Genomic DNA, 21,352 nt, shown 5'->3' with positions numbered 1-21,352 from the left:
TCCCATAAGGCTCTGGTCGAAAGTAGTGCACTCTATAGGGAATAAGGGGTCATTTGTGATGTAGCCTTAGTTTTCCATCATTGAAAATAGCCATGTGATAAAGTGTCAGCTACTTTATTGTCTCAATGTTTGACATGCTTAACCACAACTTGAACCCGGTCCCTATTTAGCAGCCATTGTGGCTCCACCATCCATCCACCCCACCAGTTGGAGACATTCTAATGGCTTATGATCCGAGGCCCCATTTGAAGACATTCTAATGGCTTATGATCCGAGGCCCCATTTGGAGCCATTCTAATGGCTTATGAACCGAGGCCCCATTTGGAGCCATCCTAATGGCTTATGAACCAAGGTCCTATTTGGAGCCATTCTAATGAAGGCAACATTTGTTGGCCTTATTTTCTTTTGTTCACAAAACACTTCCTGGGTTATTGCATTTTTACGGATGGGGCCTTGATCACTCATATTACTGGGTGGTATAAATGGGAGTCAATAAATTACCCTCCGATTAAAGATGATACCCTCGCTTTGGGCGCCCGGGTGCCATCCGCCATGCATGGTTTAACACAAGTCTCTTCAAGTGTACTAGTTCAATCATTCTAATTCCTTTTCCATTTGCTCACTTTTCCATTTCCCCACTGAAAATGACTTCTCTGGCTCACATTTGAATGCGGCACAAATATTGGTGAGTGAACAGTAGTTGTGCGTCGAAGGCTGGATAGCTGGTGAGAGAGAGGACAGCCAAGGTGTTGTTTGACCTTACAAGGAAGTAACAATTAGTCCAATACTGATTGACGTGCTATTGTCTAGCCCGTCTCGTGCTCTTTTGTTACAGTGGTATAATTTGATGGCTCCTTCTCTCAATGGCATCATGCCACACAGATGTAATCTAATCAACTATCGCGCAAGGCTTCATACGTTTCATATTTATTCATATTTTCTAATTGTTAATATTTTTGTTGACTCAACGAACACAAACAACCTCTTACGTTTCTTGAATTACGTTGTTTGTCTCATCTGTCAAACACCTGTCAATGTTATGCTATATGACTTGACGTTAGCAGGTTATATAAGTTAATACATTGTTTTGTGTTATCTATTTTATATGATGCACACCACTCATGGAAACTGTTTGCACCAATTCATTCAGATAATTGCAAAGCTGTGTATTTGCTTATGTTGGTAGGAGTCTCACTGTGAATGCTCTCAAAGTTACTAGATTAGTCCTAATTTGAAATATAATTTTGAATATTATTTAGTAAGTGTAACACATTTAGTAAGTGTAACACACACTCTGTATTTACTTATGCAAAACATGCTAATGTGATTAACCCTCTTAAACACCTCCAACAAGCCCACTATATTATAATGTATAAAACCCTTGCATAATTAGTAGAGGTCCTCTTCATGCTGTTCAGGATGTATCATCTCAGTGGTGATATGAATAGTATTATACACTGCTCAAAAAAATAAAGGGAACACTTAAACAACACAATGTAACTCCAAGTCAATCACACTTCTGTGAAATCAAACTGTCCACTTAGGAAGCAACACTGATTGACAATAATTTTCACACGCTGTTGTGCAAATGGAATAGACAACAGGTGGAAATTATAGGCAATTAGCAAGGCACCCCCAATAAAGGAGTGGTTCTGCAGGTGGTGACCACAGACCACTTCTCAGTTCCTATGCTTCCTGGCTGATGTTTTGGTCACTTTTGAATGCTGGCGGTGCTTTCACTCTAGTGGTAGCATGAGACGGAGTCTACAACCCACACAAGTGGCTCAGGTAGTGCAGCTCAACCAGGATGGCACATCAATGCGAGCTGTGGCAAGAAGGTTTGCTGTGTCTGTCAGCATAGTGTCCAGAGCATGGAGGCGCTGCCAGGAGACAGGCCAGTACATCAGGAGACGTTGAGGAGGCCGTAGGAGGGCAACAACCCAGCAGCAGGACCGCTACCTCCGACTTTGTGCAGGGAGGAGCAGGAGGAGCACTGCCAGAGTCCTGCAAAATGACCTCCAGCAGGCCACAAATGTGCATGTGTCTGCTCAAACGGTCAGAAACAGACTCCATGAGGGTGGTATGAGGGCCCGACGTCCACAGGTGGGGGTTGTGCTTACAGCCCAACACCGTGCAGGACGTTTTGCATTTGCCAGAGAACACCAAGATCGGCAAATTCACCACTGGCGCCCTGTGCTCTTCACAGATGAAAGCAGGTTCACACTGAGCACATGTGACAGAGTCTGGAGACGCCGTGGAGAATGTTTTGCTGCCTGCAACATCCTCCAGCATGACCGGTTTGGTGGTGGGTCAGTCATGGTGTGGGGTGGCATTTCTTTAGGGGCCCGCACAGCCCTCCATGTGCTCGCCAGAGGTAGCCTGACTGCCATTAGGTACCGAGATGAGAACCTCAGACCCCTTGTGAGACCATATGCTGATGCGGTTGGCCCTGGGTTCCTCCTAATGCAAGACAATGCTAGACTGGAGTGTGTCAGCAGTTCCTGCAAGAGGAAGGCATTGATGCTATGGACTGGCCCGCCGTTCCCCAGACCTGAATCCAATTGAGCACATGTGGGACGTCATGTCTCGCTCCATCCACCACCACTGTTGCACCACAGACTGTCCAGGAGTTGGCGGATGCTTTAGTCCAGGTCTGGGAGGAGATCCCTCAGGAGACCATCCACCACCTCATCAGGAGCATGCCCAGGCGTTGTAGGGAGGTCATACAGGCACGTGGAGGCCACACACACTACTGAGCCTCATTTTGACTTGTTTTAAGGACATTACATCAAAGTTGGTTCAGCCTGTAGTGTGGTTTCCACTTTAATTTTGAATGTGACTCCAAATCCAGACCTCCATGGGTTGATACATTTGATTTCCATTGATAATTTGTGTGTGATTTTGTTGCCAGCACATTCAACTATGTAAAGAAAAAAGTATTTAATAAGAATATTTCATTCATTCACATCTTGGATGTGTTATTTTAGTGTTCCCTTTATTTTTTTGTGCAGTGTATTATGTATTGATATGGAAAATGGAATGATGTAAATAGCAAACAGATGGCCAGGTCTATCAATGGGGCCTTGTGCCTTTCTGCATGGGTGGGGAGGAAAGAGGAGCCGAGTAGCTGAATATCATTTTTGCTGACCCCCTCGATTTGTTAAAAACTGCTGATCAGCCCCAGCTCGTTTTATGCATCTTCAAAACTCTGCCACACTGATTGATACACTGTGGAATAGCTTCTCGCTATCACCTGAAAGAGCAGACAAGTTCTCCACGGCACAGGAGACTGTACAATCCATTTACGGGGTGGCAAAAACAGCACCGGATAATCATCTGTTTTTCTGTCTATCCACCCACTCCCTTTACATTCCATTAATGGAAATAGGAAAATGAAGCTTTCTCTTTTTCTGAAAGAGAAATAGATTGCATTTGGTGGATGGGTTTAACTTCATATGGCTGCAGGGGGAGTATTGAGTAGCTTGGATGAAAAGGTGCACATTGTAAACGGCCTGCTCCTCAGTCTCAGTTGCTAATATATGCATATTATTATTAGTATTGGATAGAAAACACAAAAGTTTTCCAAAACTGTCAAAATATTGTCTGTGAGTATAACGGAACTGATATTGCAGGCGAAACCCTGAGGAAAATCAAAACAGGAAGTGGCTTCTATTTTGAAAAATCCATGTTCCATAGCCTCCCTTTGCTGGATTTAAAGGGATATGAACCAGATTCATTTTCCTATCGCTTCCTCAAGGTGTCAACAGTCTTCAGACATAGTTTCAGGCTTTTATTTTGAAAAATGAGCCAGAACGATAACATTGCGTCAAGTGGTCACATGAGTGTGTATGAACGAGGGAGAGAGTGTGTATGAACGAGGGAGAGAGAGTGTGTATGAACGAGGGAGAGAGAGTGTGTATGAACGAGGGAGAGAGAGTGTGTATGAACGAGGGAGAGAGAGTGTGTATGAACGAGGGAGAGAGAGTGTGTATGAACGAGGGAGAGCGAGAGTGTATGAACGAGGGAGAGAGAGTGTGTATGAACGAGGGAGAGAGAGTGTGTATGAACGAGGAAGAGAGAGTGTGTATGAGCGAGGGAGAGCGAGAGTGTGTATGAGCGAGGGAGAGCGAGAGTGTATGAGCGAGGGAGAGCGAGAGTGTATGAGCGAGGGAGAGCGAGAGTGTATGAGCGAGGGAGAGCGAGAGTGTATGAGCGAGGGAGAGCGAGAGTGTATGAGCGAGGGAGAGCGAGAGTGTATGAGCGAGGGAGAGCGAGAGTGTATGAGCGAGGGAGAGCGAGAGTGTATGAGCGAGGGAGAGCGAGAGTGTATGAGCGAGGGAGAGCGAGAGTGTATGAGCGAGGGAGAGCGAGAGTGTATGAGCGAGGGAGAGCGAGAGTGTATGAGCGAGGGAGAGCGAGAGTGTATGAGCGAGGGAGAGCGAGAGCGTATGAGCGAGGGAGAGCGAGAGCGTATGAGCGAGGGAGAGCGAGAGCGTATGAGCGAGGGAGAGCGCGCGAACGCGAGAGCGTATGAGCGAGGGAGAGCGAGAGTGTGTACGAGCGAGGGAGAGCGAGAGTGTGTACGAGCGAGGGAGAGCGAGAGTGTGTACGAGCGAGGGAGAGCGAGAGTGTGTACGAGCGAGGGAGAGCGAGAGTGTGTACGAGCGAGGGAGAGCGAGAGTGTGTACGAGCGAGGGAGAGCGAGAGTGTGTACGAGCGAGGGAGAGCGAGAGTGTGTACGAGCGAGGGAGAGCGAGAGTGTGTACGAGCGAGGGAGAGCGAGAGTGTGTACGAGCGAGGGAGAGCGAGAGTGTGTACGAGCGAGGGAGAGCGAGAGTGTGTACGAGCGAGGGAGAGCGAGAGTGTGTACGAGCGAGGGAGAGCGAGAGTGTGTACGAGCGAGGGAGAGCGAGAGTGTGTACGAGCGAGGGAGAGCGAGAGTGTGTACGAGCGAGGGAGAGCGAGAGTGTGTACGAGCGAGGGAGAGCGAGAGTGTGTACGAGCGAGGGAGAGCGAGAGTGTGTACGAGCGAGGGAGAGCGAGAGTGTGTACGAGCGAGGGAGAGCGAGAGTGTGTACGAGCGAGGGAGAGCGAGAGTGTGTACGAGCGAGGGAGAGCGAGAGTGTGTACGAGCGAGGGAGAGCGAGGGTGTGTACGAGCGAGGGAGAGCGAGGGTGTGTACGAGCGAGGGAGAGCGAGAGTGTGTACGAGCGAGGGAGAGCGAGAGTGTGTACGAGCGAGGGAGAGCGAGAGTGTGTACGAGCGAGGGAGAGCGAGAGTGTGTACGAGCGAGGGAGAGCGAGAGTGTGTACGAGCGAGGGAGAGCGAGAGTGTGTACGAGCGAGGGAGAGCGAGAGTGTGTACGAGCGAGGGAGAGCGAGAGTGTGTACGAGCGAGGGAGAGCGAGAGTGTGTACGAGCGAGGGAGAGCGAGAGTGTGTACGAGCGAGGGAGAGCGAGAGTGTGTACGAGCGAGGGAGAGCGAGAGTGTGTACGAGCGAGGGAGAGCGAGAGTGTGTGCGAGCGAGGGAGAGCGAGAGTGTGTGTGAGCGAGGGAGAGCGAGAGTGTGTGTGAGCGAGGGAGAGCGAGAGTGTGTGTGAGCGAGGGAGAGCGTGTGTGTGAGCGAGGGAGAGCGTGTGTGAGCGAGGGAGAGCGAGAGTGTGTGGGAGAGCGAGAGTGTGTGTGTGAGCGAGGGAGAGCGAGAGTGTGTGTGAGCGAGGGAGAGCGAGAGTGTGTGTGAGCGAGGGAGAGCGCGTATGAGCGAGGGAGAGCGCGTATGAGCGAGGGAGAGCGCGCGAGGGAGAGAGAGCGCGCGCGAGAGTATATGAGCGAGGGAGATGGTGAGTGAGGGAAAGGGGGAGAGAAAGGAAGAAAGAGAGAGGGAAAGAGGAGGAGGGGTGGAGGCAGATAGAGAATCAACTTACGCAGGTACTTTCCTCAGTTTACATTGTTCAGCACATCTCTGAGCCCTCTAATTGTGAAAGATAATGGTCAATTTCTTAAATTTCCTTTTTGGATAAAAAAAAATTAAACACAGCTTTCTGGACAGGTGGCAGCTGGTGGTGACACCCCCATAGAATCTTAAAGGCACAGCAATCATAATTGTTTGTTTTTTTTGACAAACTGCAGCCCCACCACTTTTTTGCTTTAAAGGTGAATGAATGAAAACTCTTCTCTGCAACTCCTTCCACACGTAGCCAGACACACACAGCCAGATGTGGGCTTCCCAGCAGAAGCCAGACTGAAACCCAAACCTGCCTTCTCTTCTTCTAACACCTGTGTGTAGATTGGTCCCTGGGCTGGCAGTGGGAGGGAGAGGGGAGGAAGGAAAGATTGGGGGGGGGGGGGGGGGGGGGGGGGTAAATGAGGGCACACGAGGGCCCGGAGGCAGGTGGGGAGAGCTGCCAGGTGTATCCGTCTGTGTCTGCTTCTCAAATGGCACCCTGTTCCCAAAATAGTGCACTACTTTTTACCAGGGTCTTTGTCATGCATTATATAGGTGATTGGGTTCCATTTGGGACCTAGCCTATGTATCTAAGCCTCTTACCTTACCAATAGACCCGTGGCCCAGCATCGGGCCTCTGATTGGTTGAGAGCCTCAGGGAGTCTGGTTTTGCTCAGTGCTGACGAGCCTTATTGGATAAATTGCATTCAAAGGAAGCACCAAGCAAGCTACCCATGATATTTACTGAATATGTGGACATTGAGCAAAAGTTTTAGATAACCAGTTAGTGTGGAGGTTTTGGAATGAGTTTAAAGTGGTTTCAGCACCACAGGATGAGAGGACAGCTCCCTGTTAAAAAACACTGAAGGCAGATTTGAGTTCAACACAGCCAGTGTACCTGTTTCAAGGACACACACTCTTTCACTCTCTCAATACTCCACTCTTTCACTCTCTCAACACTCACTCACTCACTCACTCACTCACTCACTCACTCACTCACTCACTCACTCACTCATTCAGAGAGGTGTTGTAAAATAGCAGAGACTCCTTTGTCTTAATTTCTATCCTCCATGATTCTGTCCTTGTCTCATTGTTTGACTGGAGCAATTATGTCCATTTCTCATTGCACTGAGATAAATGGGAAGTTGGGCTATTCACAGAGGGCTTCGGCAATGGCAAGTCATTAACACTTTTAATAGAGAAACCCTTTGGGAAGCCTTGGAAACAACATGTTTCTTTAGTTTCTATGAGGGTTCAGATTGGGACGTACGGGTAGCGATGGTTTGAATGTTCAAACCTTATAAGATTTGCCTTATTTTATGGACAAAATGTTTCAAGTAGTCAAGTAGAAATGAGTGTGTCTGTGCTTTTCTTTGTGCATACAGTCTGTCTACAATGCTTGTGTGTTTGTGTGTGTCTGCCAATGTTCATTTCTGTGTGCGTGTGTATGTTATTTGACTCTCCTGATTACCTCATCCATGTGGGAGAATCCCAAATCGCTAGACATTTGTTGCAGTAAATTAAACCCCAAATCGCTAATCATTCGATTCAGTAAATTAAATCCCAAAACACTAGTCATTTGGTGCAGTAAATGAAACCCCAAATCGCTAGTCATTCGGTGCAGTAAATGAAACCCAAATCGCTAGTCATTTGGTGCATCGTCACGCGCCTATAGAGGCTTCCAAACCAAAGTCATTGAACTACACTCAACTTAATCATTTGCTTACTTCTCATATTTAGTACTGGCTGCTACTAGCAGCTCCGGTGCGGCTCACATCTTGGCTTTTGGCCACAAGTTCACTGCTGCTAAAATCAGAGGACTTAGTTACGAAGGCGCCTGCAGCCGAGGCGATGGTCTTAATTAGGTTTTGTCTTATATGGAACAATCCTCCACGTGTGTTATTGATGTCTCACGTAGTTGAGGTATACAACTTTGATTTTGAAGTTTTAATAGCTGTGCTAGTCCTTGGATTTATACGGTTCATTTCCTGTTTTGTCGAGAAAGTTTGCGATACACAACATCCCAGGCGCTATTTCTGTTGCTGTTTCATCCCATCATGACAGTTCTTGTTTATAGATATCTGACAGGTGTCACTGGTAAGAGTGATACTTCAGATGGAATAGATCAGCTTCCAGTCAGTGGTTGTTGTTTTCCTTTATTGAACACTGCTACAAATGATTAGCTGCTTTTCTAGGCTCAGTGAAGGAATGTTCGTAGTGGTGCTTTCACCAACTGACACATCAAGCACACGACTGTATACAGACACATAACTACTGTACCTTTCCCCTTCTTGTCCATCAGCCTGCTTGTCAGAGGCATGTTAAGTTATAGCCTGATAAGTTTGAGCGCAAGGCACCCTGGGACTCTTTGTGGGGCTCATCCTAATCACTGTGGAACGTGTAGCCCATAATCACTCTGTGCTGTGTGTGTGTGTGTGTGTGTGTGTGTGTGTGCGCGCATGCGTGCGCAGTTCAGTATGTTTGGATCACCGAAGAAAGTCGCTGCGTTTGCAGAGCAGACGCCTGTCATGTTTACCGCTACAGTCCCGCTCTTTATAAATAGATAACTATGAGCACTGTCACTCCTGGGGTACTTTTAGTCTTCTTCATCCTACTCACCTCTTCAACCTCCTATTTGTCCTCCTTCTCCTCTTCATCCTCCTCATCTTTGCCTCTCCTAAATCCTCCTCTTCATCCTCCCTCTCCTTCTCCTACTTCTCTTCATCCTCCCTCTCTTCCTCATCTCCTTCACCATCCCCTTCCTCCTCTCTTCATCCTCATTCACATTTTCCTCCCTGTATGTAGCACCTGTCAGTCATCCATTAATCCTACTTCAAGTCAGACTTATTCAAGTGTAATTCACCCTGACGTGGTGACACCTCCTGCTTTTACACACCATCGCACATAATCATATAATTAAATCAACCATTCATATGGTTGGAATTTCAGGGAGGCATTATGGAAGTCATATACTCAAGCTCATGTACATGGAGCTTTCCAATTACCAACTCAATATGACCTCAATCTTCAACTCTCCTGGGATGTGTAGCGGTGTCTTTGAGTTCACTGAAGTTGAGTTATATTTATTCACTTTGAAAACTATCGAACTGCAAACATTATCACACGGTGAACTACATTTCAGGAACCTTTCCAAAGAGTAAAAAGAAAGGCTCCAAGTACACCTGGTGACATACAGGGAGATACTGGCTGCATGCTTACAAGGCTGTAAAGGCAAGAGAGAGTGGCAGAGAACTTGTAGCTGTCACTCTGAGTCAGGGAGCATCAACTAGTGAGATACCCAACCACAGTTTTTCCCAAATGTGACAGTTTCAGGGTAAATGATAGTTTGACAAGTTTGCCTTTGAATTAAGTCAAAACTAACCAAATCAGATGCAGAAACGAAGTCTGCTGTGGCAAGGAGCATGAAGCACGTGACACATTTGTCACCTCAACCTGCATGGTTTCACGGCTGAGATGTCTCACTGCTTGAGGCAACAGGGTTGAGTCATGTGGCATGGCAGGTTGTTAGAGTGTGATACAAAAATTGCTACAACATTGGGCTTGTTAAGTCACTGCTAAAGTGGTGTTTACATTTGTTTGGCTAAATACTAACTGGAATGAGACTTAAGGGCATAGTTCCTTTGTCAGATCAGATTTAACTTTCCCTTTACCTCCCTTAACCTTCCCTTGACCTTCCCTTAATTTCCCTTGACCTTCCCTTAACCTTCCCTTGACCCCTCTGATAACAAATCACATCATTATGTAATTTCACCGTCCAAAATTAATATCACTGCAACCTCTTTAAATCAGAACATTTTCATCAATGTTTGTAGAAGACGGCAAACCCTCCAGATACAATATGTTTAGATTTATATTAAGCATCTCATCTGGCTAGTGGTAAGCCCTGGAGTCTCCTCTCTCTCTCCTCCCCCCACAAAGAAAATACGAATTGCCCAAATCACTCTTTCCTCGTGTTAAGATATCATTCATTTCACCACATCTTATGAAACTATTTGTTTTCCCTGGAAGTTTACTCCATCTTGTCTTAATTCAAAGGGAAATTTAAATAATGCCATGTTTGCCAGGGGTTGCTTCCAAATCATTGCCATGGAGTGGGAAGAGCCAGTCAGTCAGTGGGAGAATCCTAGGGGTGAGATGTCATCAGGGAGACACACACACACACAGTTTACTCCAATTGAAACAAGACAAGATGTTTTTCTTTTGGGCCTCCTCTACATCACACAACCCACACACACTGTGGATTTCCGCTAATTAAGAAAATTCAATCAAGTTAAATGAAGTTTTCCGGTTCTTTGTTCTTAAGCGGTTCTTAGGTGTTCCTGCATCATTGCTATGGCAGTTGATGCCTGCCACCCCAGCAGACAAAGTTGAATATTTTCCCTTTGTCTTTCGTTCCTTTAGGGAGCTGTACAGCGCATGTTTATGTTTTGACATTTCTGATTTATTTGATTTCTCAGTTAACCAAGAGCTACAGAAAGGGCAGCTGTGCTCTGTAAGGAATTAAATGACCTCCTTAGCCCACGCCACGTACTGTAAGAGGTCAAAAACAGCAAATGGTACATCACATGAACCATTTCAGCCACCTTTTATTAGCTTGTTAAGTAGTCTGAACAAAGACACAGTGATTACTCTGGTCTGTAGATTTCTGTGTATCTGTCTTTAAGTTGAGCTTGTTATTCGTTCGTTCGACTTTTAACTTTTCAACGACTTAGCAATTAGCTCAACTCAGAGAAAATAAAAACTAAGAGCAACAACTTTAGACTAGCACACAGTTTACCACAAAGGAGGAGAGAGTGAGGGTAATTAGTGAGGGGGATTTTCTCTCCCCCTTTCTCCATTCGGTGGGAAAGACAATGGGGACGACTGACGTCAATAACGACAAACTCTCCCCAATCTTCCCTTTGCACAATCTCTAATGAAGACCTTTGCTATTGGCTGTGTTGGATGAAGCCAGGGAGGAGAGAGCGAAAGAGACGGGGAGAGAAAGAGAACACAGAGAGAGACTGAGTAAGAGGAAGAGATATGAGGCAGGTAGATGTTTGTTTAGCGCGGCTCATTGGATATCTGCGTAGGGGAGGTGTCAGATAGTCCGGCCACGTGAAAGACCTTGGTGATTAAGGAACAAAGTTGATGAAGAACTAACTCCTATTGACACGTCTTTGTCTGCAGGCTCGTCTCCCCTGGCGCCTGCAGTTGAAGCCCTTGGCTACATTCCTCTGGCTAAGCTAGTGGAGTGGATTGGGAATTTAAGCGGGATTGATTGCTTTGCAGCAATTTTCGATGCTGCTATGTCCGGGCCAGGTATTGATTTTGCAGGGCCAACTTTCAGGAATGGCGGTGTTACATTTATATTACTGTTAATCATTACTGTGGCTAGTGTTTTATCAAGAGTGTCATAGTTATTAGGGCGCTTAAGTCTCTTTTTTTTTTGTGTTTCCCACACTAGGGCTTGACATTAACTTTTTTTGGAGAGCTACTGGGTGTGCAGGCTTTTGTCAGCTTATCAATGTCCTGTTGAGTGTCAGATTTTTTAGAATTTGGTGTGTTAGAGCAGGGCTTGAGCAAAATCCTGCACACCCAGTAGTTCTCCTGGACTCTCTCCACTTATTAGGTTTTTATAAAATAATTCCCTCATTCAATGAACCACAGACCAAGTGGCAAAGGTGGACCAGGTAGCTATGAATCCTAGCTTTCCAATTGTAGTAATCTTTTGTCAACACCCAAGGAAAGTTGTGTCGGTTTTTGTGGTTATACACAAGTGCAGAAGGAAAGTTATTTTAGGACATGACAATTACATTAATACATGCTAATAGGTAACTAGCGAGAGAACCAGCCAATTGACTCTCTAGTTAGTCTGTTGTATATCATTATTTTATCTGCTGCTGATACAGTGCCTTGCGAAAGTTTTCGGCCCCCTTGAACTTTGCGACCTTTTGCCACATTTCAGGCTTCAAACATAAAGATATAAAACTGTATTTTTTTGTGAAGAATCAACAACAAGTGGGACACAATCATGAAGTGGAACGACATTTATTGGATATTTCAAACTTTTTTAACAAATCAAAAACTGAAAAATTGGGCGTGCAAAATTATTCAGCCCCTTTACTTTCAGTGCAGCTAACTCTCTCCAGAAGTTCAGTGAGGATCTCTGAATGAGCCAATGTTGACCTAAATGACTAATGATGATAAATACAATCCACCTGTGTGTAATCAAGTCTCCGTATAAATGCACCTGCACTGTGATAGTCTCAGAGGTCCGTTAAAAGCGCAGAGAGCATCATGAAGAACAAGGAACACACCAGGCAGGTCCGAGATACTGTTGTGAAGAAGTTTAAAGCCGGATTTGGATACAAAAAGATTTCCCAAGCTTTAAACATCCCAAGGAGCACTGTGCAAGCGATAATATTGAAATGGAAGGAGTATCAGACCACTGCAAATCTACCAAGACCTGGCCGTCCCTCTAAACTTTCAGCTCATACAAGGAGAAGACTGATCAGAGATGCAGCCAAGAGGCCCATGATCACTCTGGATGAACTGCAGAGATCTACAGCTGAGGTGGGAGACTCTGTCCATAGGACAACAATCAGTCGTATATTGCACAAATCTGGCCTTTATGGAAGAGTGGCAAGAAGAAAGCAATTTCTTAAAGATATCCATAAAAAGTGTCGTTTAAAGTTTGCCACAAGCCACCTGGGAGACACACCAAACATGTGGAAGAAGGTGCTCTGGTCAGATGAAACCAAAATTGAACTTTTTGGCAACAATGCAAAACGTTATGTTTGGCGTAAAAGCAACACAGCTGAACACACCATCCCCACTGTCAAACATGGTGGTGGCAGCATCATGGTTTGGGCCTGCTTTTCTTCAGCAGGGACAGGGAAGATGGTTAAAATTGATGGGAAGATGGATGGAGCCAAATACAGGACCATTCTGGAAGAAAACCTGATGGAGTCTGCAAAAGACCTGAGACTGGGACGGAGATTTGTCTTCCAACAAGACAATGATCCAAAACATAAAGCAAAATCTACAATGGAATGGTTCAAAAATAAACATATCCAGGTGTTAGAATGGCCAAGTCAAAGTCCAGACCTGAATCCAATCGAGAATCTGTGGAAAGAACTGAAAACTGCTGTTCACAAATGCTCTCCATCCAACCTCACTGAGCTCGAGCTGTTTTGCAAGGAGGAATGGGAAAACATTTCAGTCTCTCGATGTGCAAAACTGATAGAGACATACCCCAAGCGACTTACAGCTGTAATCGCAGCAAAAGGTGGCACTACAAAGTATTAACTTAAAGGGGCTGACTAATTTTGCACGCCCAATTTTTCAGTTTTTGATTTGTTAAAAAAGTTTGAAATATCCAATAAATGTCGTTCCACTTCATGATTGTGTCCCACTTGTTGTTGATTCTTCACAAAAAAATACAGTTTTATATCTTTATGTTTGAAGCCTGAAATGAGGCAAAAGGTTGCAAAGTTCAAGGGGGCCGAATACTTTCGCAAGGCACTGTATGTCTTGCTCTTTTTTCTCTCTCTCTCCTCGCTCCTCTCTCCTCTCTCCTCTGGCAATGGCCCACTAACACACACACAGGTGATGCAAATCAAATCAAATTTATTTATATAGCCCTTCGTACATCAGCTGATATCTCAAAGTGCTGTACAGAAACCCAGCCTAAAACCCCAAACAGCAAGCAATGCAGTTGTAGAAGCACGGTGGCTAGGAAAAACTCCCTAGAAAGGCCAAAACCTAGGAAGAAACCTAGAGAGGAACCAGGCTATGTGGGGTGGCCAGTCCTCTTCTGGCTGTGCCGGGTGGAGATTATAACAGAACATGGCCAAGATGTTCAAATGTTCATAAATGACCAGCATGGTCGAATAATAATAAGGCAGAACAGTTGAAACTGGAGCAGCAGCACGGCCAGGTGGACTGGGGACAGCAAGGAGTCATCATGTCAGGTAGTCCTGGGGCATGGTCCTAGGGCTCAGGTCCTCCGAGAGAGAGAAAGAAAGAGAGAAGGAGAGAATTAGAGAACGCACACTCAGATTCACACAGGACACCGAATAGGACAGGAGAAGTACTCCAGATATAACAAACTGACCCTAGCCCCCCGACACATAAACTACTGCAGCATAAATACTGGAGGCTGAGACCGGATGGGTCAGGAGACACTGTGGTCCCATCCGAGGACACCCCCGGACAGGGCCAAACAGGAAGGATATAACCCCACCCACTTTGCCAAAGCACAGCCCCCACACCACTAGAGGGATATCTTCAACCACCAACTTACCATCCTGAGACAAGGCTGAGTATAGCCCACAAAGACCTCCGCCACGGCACAACCCAAGGGGGGGGGGGGCGCCAACCCAGACAGGATGACCACATCAGTGAATCAATGCACACACCATTACTTTTCCAGGATTTTCATTGCTGACCAAAAATGAGCTATAACTGGGCAAATAACCTACATAAGTAGCAATGAATATCAAAATGTTCACATGCGTCTCGCTTTGGTCTCAAAAATACATCTTGCGACTGCATGATTGAAAGACTGCTCGTGCCTGTCAATTCAGGCCTACAATAATTCTACTCTGATGCAGAGATTGGAAGGACAGTGCGCAACACGTCGCCTCCCAAGGACACTTTGATTCAGTTGTGATCAGAGTAGCCTAATTGTTTGATATTGTGATTTTTTAAATAAATACATCTATGATCTGCTTGTCCGTCATTTCTTTTGACTTGCCCCGGGCAAGCGGACAAGCGTTGATGTTGAGCCAAACCCATCATGCCATACCCATCTACCCCCTCTGCCCAACCCCCTACTAATGCACGCACACCCCTCTGTTTTAACACATCCACCTGCAGAACACACCTGTTTACACACGTGCGTCCGTCTAGCACGCTAACCATGTTCCTCTCACACGCCTTCAACGCCATGATCCCCCAACAAGGTTCCAGTACTGTGTACTGCTGTAATAATGTGATGTTGCTGCCTTTAAAGCCTTCACGCCGTCTTCGATAGCTCAGATGTGACGTCAGCTCCCCCTCACTCTCTTCCTCTTCTTCCTCATCAGCCAATCTTCTGACACTCCAGAGGTGTGCTTTTTCACATGCCTGTCATCCCTCCCTCTCCCCCTCTTCTATCCCTTTCTTGCCTACACTCTGCCTGGTGCCGACACACCAGCCCGCCAGCCTGAGACGCATGTACTTTGTAGAGTTAACACATCTCAAGTTCCATCACCTTGAAGTTGGTAAGTGGTACTGAGCGGGGGAGACTGCTATTGAATCTTGTTAAAACAAAACAGGAGCTGTGAATGGCTCTGTCTGTTAATGCAAAGAGGAGGTAGGAGGCAGAGGCGTCAGCAAAAAGAGGGGGGTTGTTTTTACCTCGACTCCTTCTGTGTCCTTTCAACAGGTGTGGTGTACAGTAGTGTTGAATTAAGCCTGAGCCGTTCTACTGGAGATGGTGCTGAGGACTTTTGTTGCCTGAGTGCCAGTCTTTGCCGTCCTGCCAACTCCTTGTCACTCATTGTCATGCCAAACAAGGAAAGCAATGGTGTTGGAAAGAGCCCAAACAGATCTGGGACAAAACTACCACTTGAGTTCACCTTCTACTGACATGGTGTGCTGTCGACAGTGCTCCTCAATGTGATCATATATTCCTCACTGCAGTATATGTCTTTGAAAACATGGAGTGCTAAGTGTCTCCTGTTGGAAGAGGTTTTACGGTTAGGGACGTCTTCAAATTCCTTGATAAAGATGGCAGACATACACACCCTCCTCAGAGCATGACTGTTTTCCAGGGTGGTATATATTATGCGGATCATGATAGCAGGCAAAGTTATTGATGTAGTGTATCCTCAGCTGAGACAGTCTGAATCCTCAATGGCACGATATTCCCTATATAGTGCACTGCTTTTGACCAAAGCTCAGAGGTAGAGCTACCTGTGGCACTGCTGGAGGTAGAGCTACCTGTGGCACTGCTGGAGGTAGAGCTACCTGTGGCACTGCTGGAGGTAGAGCTACCTGTGGCACTGCTGGAGGTAGAGCTACCTGTGGCACTGCTGGAGGTAGAGCTACCTGTGGCACTGCTTTGTGGTAGAGCTACCTGTGGCACTGCTGGAGGTATAGCTACCTGTGGCCTGTTGATGTTTCTCCTGTGTGTGTGTGTGTGTGTGTGTGTGTGTGTGTGAGATTCCTCATACCATATTTTGAGGTAGTTATCAAGAGATCCACATTTGGCTCTGTGTCAGGTTGGCTGCTTGTTGTGGAACCTCTGTCCTGTTGTCACTGTGTTTTTCAGTGGGCCTCTACACACACACACACACACACACACACACACACACTCTCTCTGTCTGTTTACCCTGGCAGCCTTCACACCCTCAGTAGAGGAGGGGCTGGCTATGGCACAGCAGTCAGCTGGCACTGGCATGGCACACACATGGTCTACATTGGAGTAGCGCACTGTACACTGTAAACATAATGCGTCAGCATTTAGTGCACATTAATACAGCCTACACTCTTACCTTGAGGCTAGCTTGTCTTGAGGTTGTTTCCCTGTTGCCCTATATCCCAACATCCAATGTTTCTGATTGTGTTTACTAGCATAATGTACACAATGTTTGCAGTGAGTCTTATAGGAGTAAGTTGGTAGGAATTTTGGGATGCCTTAAAGAGCAGCTGTTCAGGACTACAACATACAATGGCATATTACAAGGAAAACGGCCCAGTGACAGGTTAAGATACAGTGCCTTGCGAAAGTATTCGGCCCCCTTGAACTTTGCGACCTTTTGCCACATTTCAGGCTTCAAACATAAAGATATAAAACTGTATTTTTTTGTGAAGAATCAACAAGTGGGACACAATCATGAAGTGGAATGACATTTATTGGATATTTCAAACTTTTTTAACAAATCATAAACTGAAAAATTGGGCGTGCAAAATTATTCAGCCCCTTTACTTTCAGTGCAGCTAACTCTCTCCAGAAGTTCAGTGAGGATCTCTGAATGATCCAATGTTGACCTAAATGACTAATGATGATAAATACAATCTACCTGTGTGTAATCAAGTCTCCGTATAAATGCACCTGCACTGTGATAGTCTCAGAGGTCCGTTAAAAGCGCAGAGAGCATCATGAAGAACAAGGAACACACCAGGCAGGTCCGATATACTGTTGTGATGAAGTTTAAAGCCAGATTTGGATACAAAAAGATTTCCCAAGCTTTAAACATCCCAAGGAGCACTGTGCAAGCGATAATATTGAAATGGAAGGAGTATCAGACCACTGCAAATCTACCAAGACCTGGCCGTCCCTCTAAACTTTCAGCTCATACAAGGAGAAGCCTGATCAGAGATGCAGTCAAGAGGCCCATGATCACTCTGGATGAACTGCAGAGATCTACAGCTGAGGTGGGAGACTCTGTCCATAGGACAACAATCAGTTGTATATTGCACAGATCTGGCCTTTATGGAAGAGTGGCAAGAAGAAAGCAATTTCTTAAAGATATCCATAAAAAGTGTCGTTTAAAGTTTGCCACAAGCCACCTGGGAGACACACCAAACATGTGGAAGAAGGTGTTCTGGTCAGATGAAACCAAAATTGAACTTTTTGGCAACAATGCAAAACGTTATGTTTGGCGTAAAAGCAACACAGCTGAACACACCATCCCCACTGTCAAACATGGTGGTGGCAGCATCATGGTTTGGGCCTGCTTTTCTTCAGCAGGGACAGGGAAGATGGTTAAAATTGATGGGAAGATGGATGGAGCCAAATACAGGACCATTCTGGAAGAAAACCTGATGCAGTCTGCAAAAGACCTGAGACTAGGACGGAGATTTGTATTCCAACAAGACAATGATCCAAAACATAAAGCAAAATCTACAATGGAATGGTTCAAAAATAAACATATCCAGGTGTTAGAATGGCCAAGTCAAAGTCCAGACCTGAATCCAATCGAGAATCTGTGGAAAGAACTGAAAACTGCTATTCACAAATGCTCTCCATCCAACCTCACTGAGCTCGAGCTGTTTTGCTAGGAGGAATGGGAAAAATTGTCAGTCTCTCGATGTGCAAAACTGATAGACATACCCCAAGCGACTTACAGCTGTAATCGCAGCAAAAGGTGACGCTACAAAGTATTAACTTAAGGGGGCTGAATAATTTTGCACGCCCAATTTTTCAGTTTTTGATTTGTTAAAAAAGTTTGAAATATCCAATAAATGTCGTTCCACTTCATGATTGTGTCCCACTTGTTGTTGATTCTTCACAAAAAATACAGTTTTATATCTTTATGTTTGAAGCCTGAAATGTGGCAAAAGGTCGCAAAGTTCAAGGGGGCCGAATACTTTCGCAAGGCACTGTACATACAGGAAATAGTACCCAGCCATCACTTTTCTTACCAATCAAGCCTTTTCAACACTGTCTCTTCCCTCACAGCTGATAGGGATGCTTGCTGGTTCTATTACCATGGGCTCTCCCCTGTAAAACCATGGCTGCTATAGGGCTCTAATCCCCAACAGGGTGAGAAGAAAGGCCAAGCGTTTAGATTAGAGTTTTTACACACAAAGCTAAAGGAAACCCTATGAATGCAGCTCACACCACAGTGTGTGATCAGACAAAATAGGATTCTGGCTGGTTGGGTAAGAGAAGAATGAGGGGGGGAGGCAAAGATGAAGAAATAATGTAATTCAGGATTTAAGAAATATTCCATTCGAGGAAGCTTTATTTAATTATCAAGAAAGTAAATTTAATATTCCTCGCAGTAATGTGAACATTAATTTAGGCTTTTTTAATATGCTGATCATACGCTGTGCTGCTGCCGGTCGTTTGAGCTCGAAAAGAAACGGGAGCGAGACTTAAAGAATCAGCCAAACTTCTGTTGAGAATTTTCTGCCCCCATGCCTGTATTTTGCTGGGCCTCTGTTTCGTAGTAGGAAGAGGAGCGAGTTTGTCTCTTTCTCGGCTTCTTTTGATTATCGCCTACCACTTTTTGTTTTCTACAGTGAACAACGGCATAGTGGCATTTTTCCTCAGCACTCAATAAATAGTTCCCATAGATTTATATTATTCTTAAGGACGAGGAATCGAGCCCCGGAGAAGCAGGGTTTTATTAGAAAATCATAAATCTTGTCGGCTGGTCCTGAGGAATATAAATGATGAGCAGTCACTAAGTCAAATAGCATTTGCAGATAAAGTGGAGCTTAATATAAAAAATTATCATAGTGATATCCACAACATCCCTCAAACCTGGTTGGCTCACACACTATCGATCTTGGGATGCTGGTTTCGGCTGACAAATTTAATTAAAGAGACAGATTTTTAAAATCGTTTTTTTGGGCACAATGTCCTTGTAATGCTACATTTACTGGTGTTTGATGATGGATGTTAGGAGTATGTTGAATACTGGTTGCTTCTTCCATCTCTTCCATTTGGGTGGGAAACTCCATACAGTCATTGAAATCCTCTGTTTTGTCATGCGTAAAGTTTTGGGAGGCTGGAACATTTTTAAGCAAACTTGGCCACTAGTAGTCTCACTTGGCTGGGTTGCAGATGATTAAGTTTGGCAAGAGAAAAGGAATGCATATTAAGAGAATATTCAAAAACCTTTTTATCTATACCATATTGGTGGTCCTCAGTGGAACTATGACCATATTGGTGGTCCTCAGTGGAACTATGACCATATTGGTGGTCCTCAGTGGAACTATAACCATATTGGTGGTCCTCAGTGGAACTATGACCATATTGGTGGTCCTCAGTGGAGCTATGACCATGTGGGTGGTCCTCAGTGGAACTATGACCATGTTGGTGGTCCTCAGTGGAACTATGACCATGTTGGTGGTCCTCAGTGGAACTATGACCATGTTGGTGGTCCTCAGTGGAACTATGAGCATGTTGGTGGTCCTCAGTGGAACTATGACCATGTTGGTGGTCCTCAGTGGAACTATGACCATGTTGGTGGTCCTCAGTGGAACTATGACCATGTTGGTGGTCCTCAGTGGAACTATTATTAGAGGAAAGAGGACAGCAGGACCGATGTCCTCATTCATACCAGCAGGTTACTTACACAGTAGCAGGTTACCTACACAATGTCCTCATTCATAACAGCAGGTTACCTACACAGTTAATAAGAATAAGCCTTGTCCGAGACAGAATGGCCCATGGCACACAGTTTATAGCTGATAATTAAAATGTTCACCCTCCCATCCAACTATCTATCTATCTATCCATCCAACAATCTGCCTATTTCCCTCCTTAATCCCAATTTGATAAATTGCCATTTGTCTGTTCTTAGCATTGTAATAGACAGGCCAAGCGGGCGGGGCTGAAAAACAATTTCCTCGCTCCGTGTTTGTCACTTAAATCCCCATCAGTTCACCCTGACAAGTTAATGTTTTGTTTCTCAGTTTATGGGGCGTCATGTGGGCACAATGTGTAAATTATTGTCACTGCTGTCAGAGCTATTAAGTTGCCAAAAGTTGCTCTGTCCTTATTGGTGTTCATGTCATCAGCCGGCACGACCGTCAGAAAGGGCCTCCCGATACTGCCAGCTTCTCTCTTCTTTATTGCGACGCTTTCCCGAATTGGAGCAAATTAAGACTCTAATTATTTGATTTGCCGGATGCGGGCTTGTTAATGATCTCCCAACAAATGAAATAACCTAGGGGCAGGATTAATTAGATGATAAGAATCGCATCTCTGTATTTATCCTTTTTAAATACCTACTATATGGTTCCAGCGTTTTGAAATGAGATTTTCATTTTAACGCTGTGATCCAAATCCAGGCTGTATTGAATCAACATAGTGGGGGAAAAAACATACTAATTACCTTCCAAAAGTTTGAAATGTCAAGTCTCTTCTGTACTTGTCATGGCTGCTGACCACCTTGTCTTTTTCCCTCTAGGAGACTAACTGCTGAAAACTAACGGAGGGAAACGTTTAAGATAGTAGTTGTTACAGATTTGTTTGGTTGGAAATGTATCATATTTAGAGGCCCCCTTGGTGCTCAGGGCAATAAATATTGAACTCTCTCAAACAGAATGTGAAGTCAGACTAAGAATGGGCACAGTGAAGGGATGTGTCTGCCATGAATCACACATGATATAGGCACTGTAAAGGATTACTGTAATCACTCAGACCTCAGTCTGGTAGAAAGGCCTCAACATATGCGATAAAGCTCCCTTGGAATTCTGAGTCTTAAGGAGGTACTGTATCTGTACAAGGGGATCTATCCATCCCCATCCTCACTCTATGTTCTCTAGCATGTCTTTATTGAATGAGGGACTTGTATTGTTTTATAATTGGTCGAAAGATGCATCTGCTGTTATGCACTCACTCGTTCACTCATTTGAAATTGTTAGTAACAATGTGTGTTTTGTTTTCTACCCATCTTT

The 21,352-nt window shown here is 45.2% G+C and overlaps 1 protein-coding gene across 7 annotated transcripts in view; it reads left to right on the top strand.

Annotated features, from left to right (window-relative positions):
* Nucleotides 1-21,352, top strand: part of diaph2 (diaphanous-related formin 2) — a 693,877-nt gene that overhangs the window by 82,503 nt on the left and 590,022 nt on the right. The gene's annotated exons all lie outside the window — the stretch shown is intronic.

The sequence above is a fragment of the Oncorhynchus mykiss genome, chromosome 14 (genome assembly GCF_013265735.2).
Source record: "Oncorhynchus mykiss isolate Arlee chromosome 14, USDA_OmykA_1.1, whole genome shotgun sequence".
Lineage (NCBI taxonomy): Eukaryota > Metazoa > Chordata > Actinopteri > Salmoniformes > Salmonidae > Oncorhynchus > Oncorhynchus mykiss.
The sequence above is the reverse complement of the archived record's forward strand: the minus strand, read 5'-3'. Positions and strand labels throughout refer to the sequence as shown.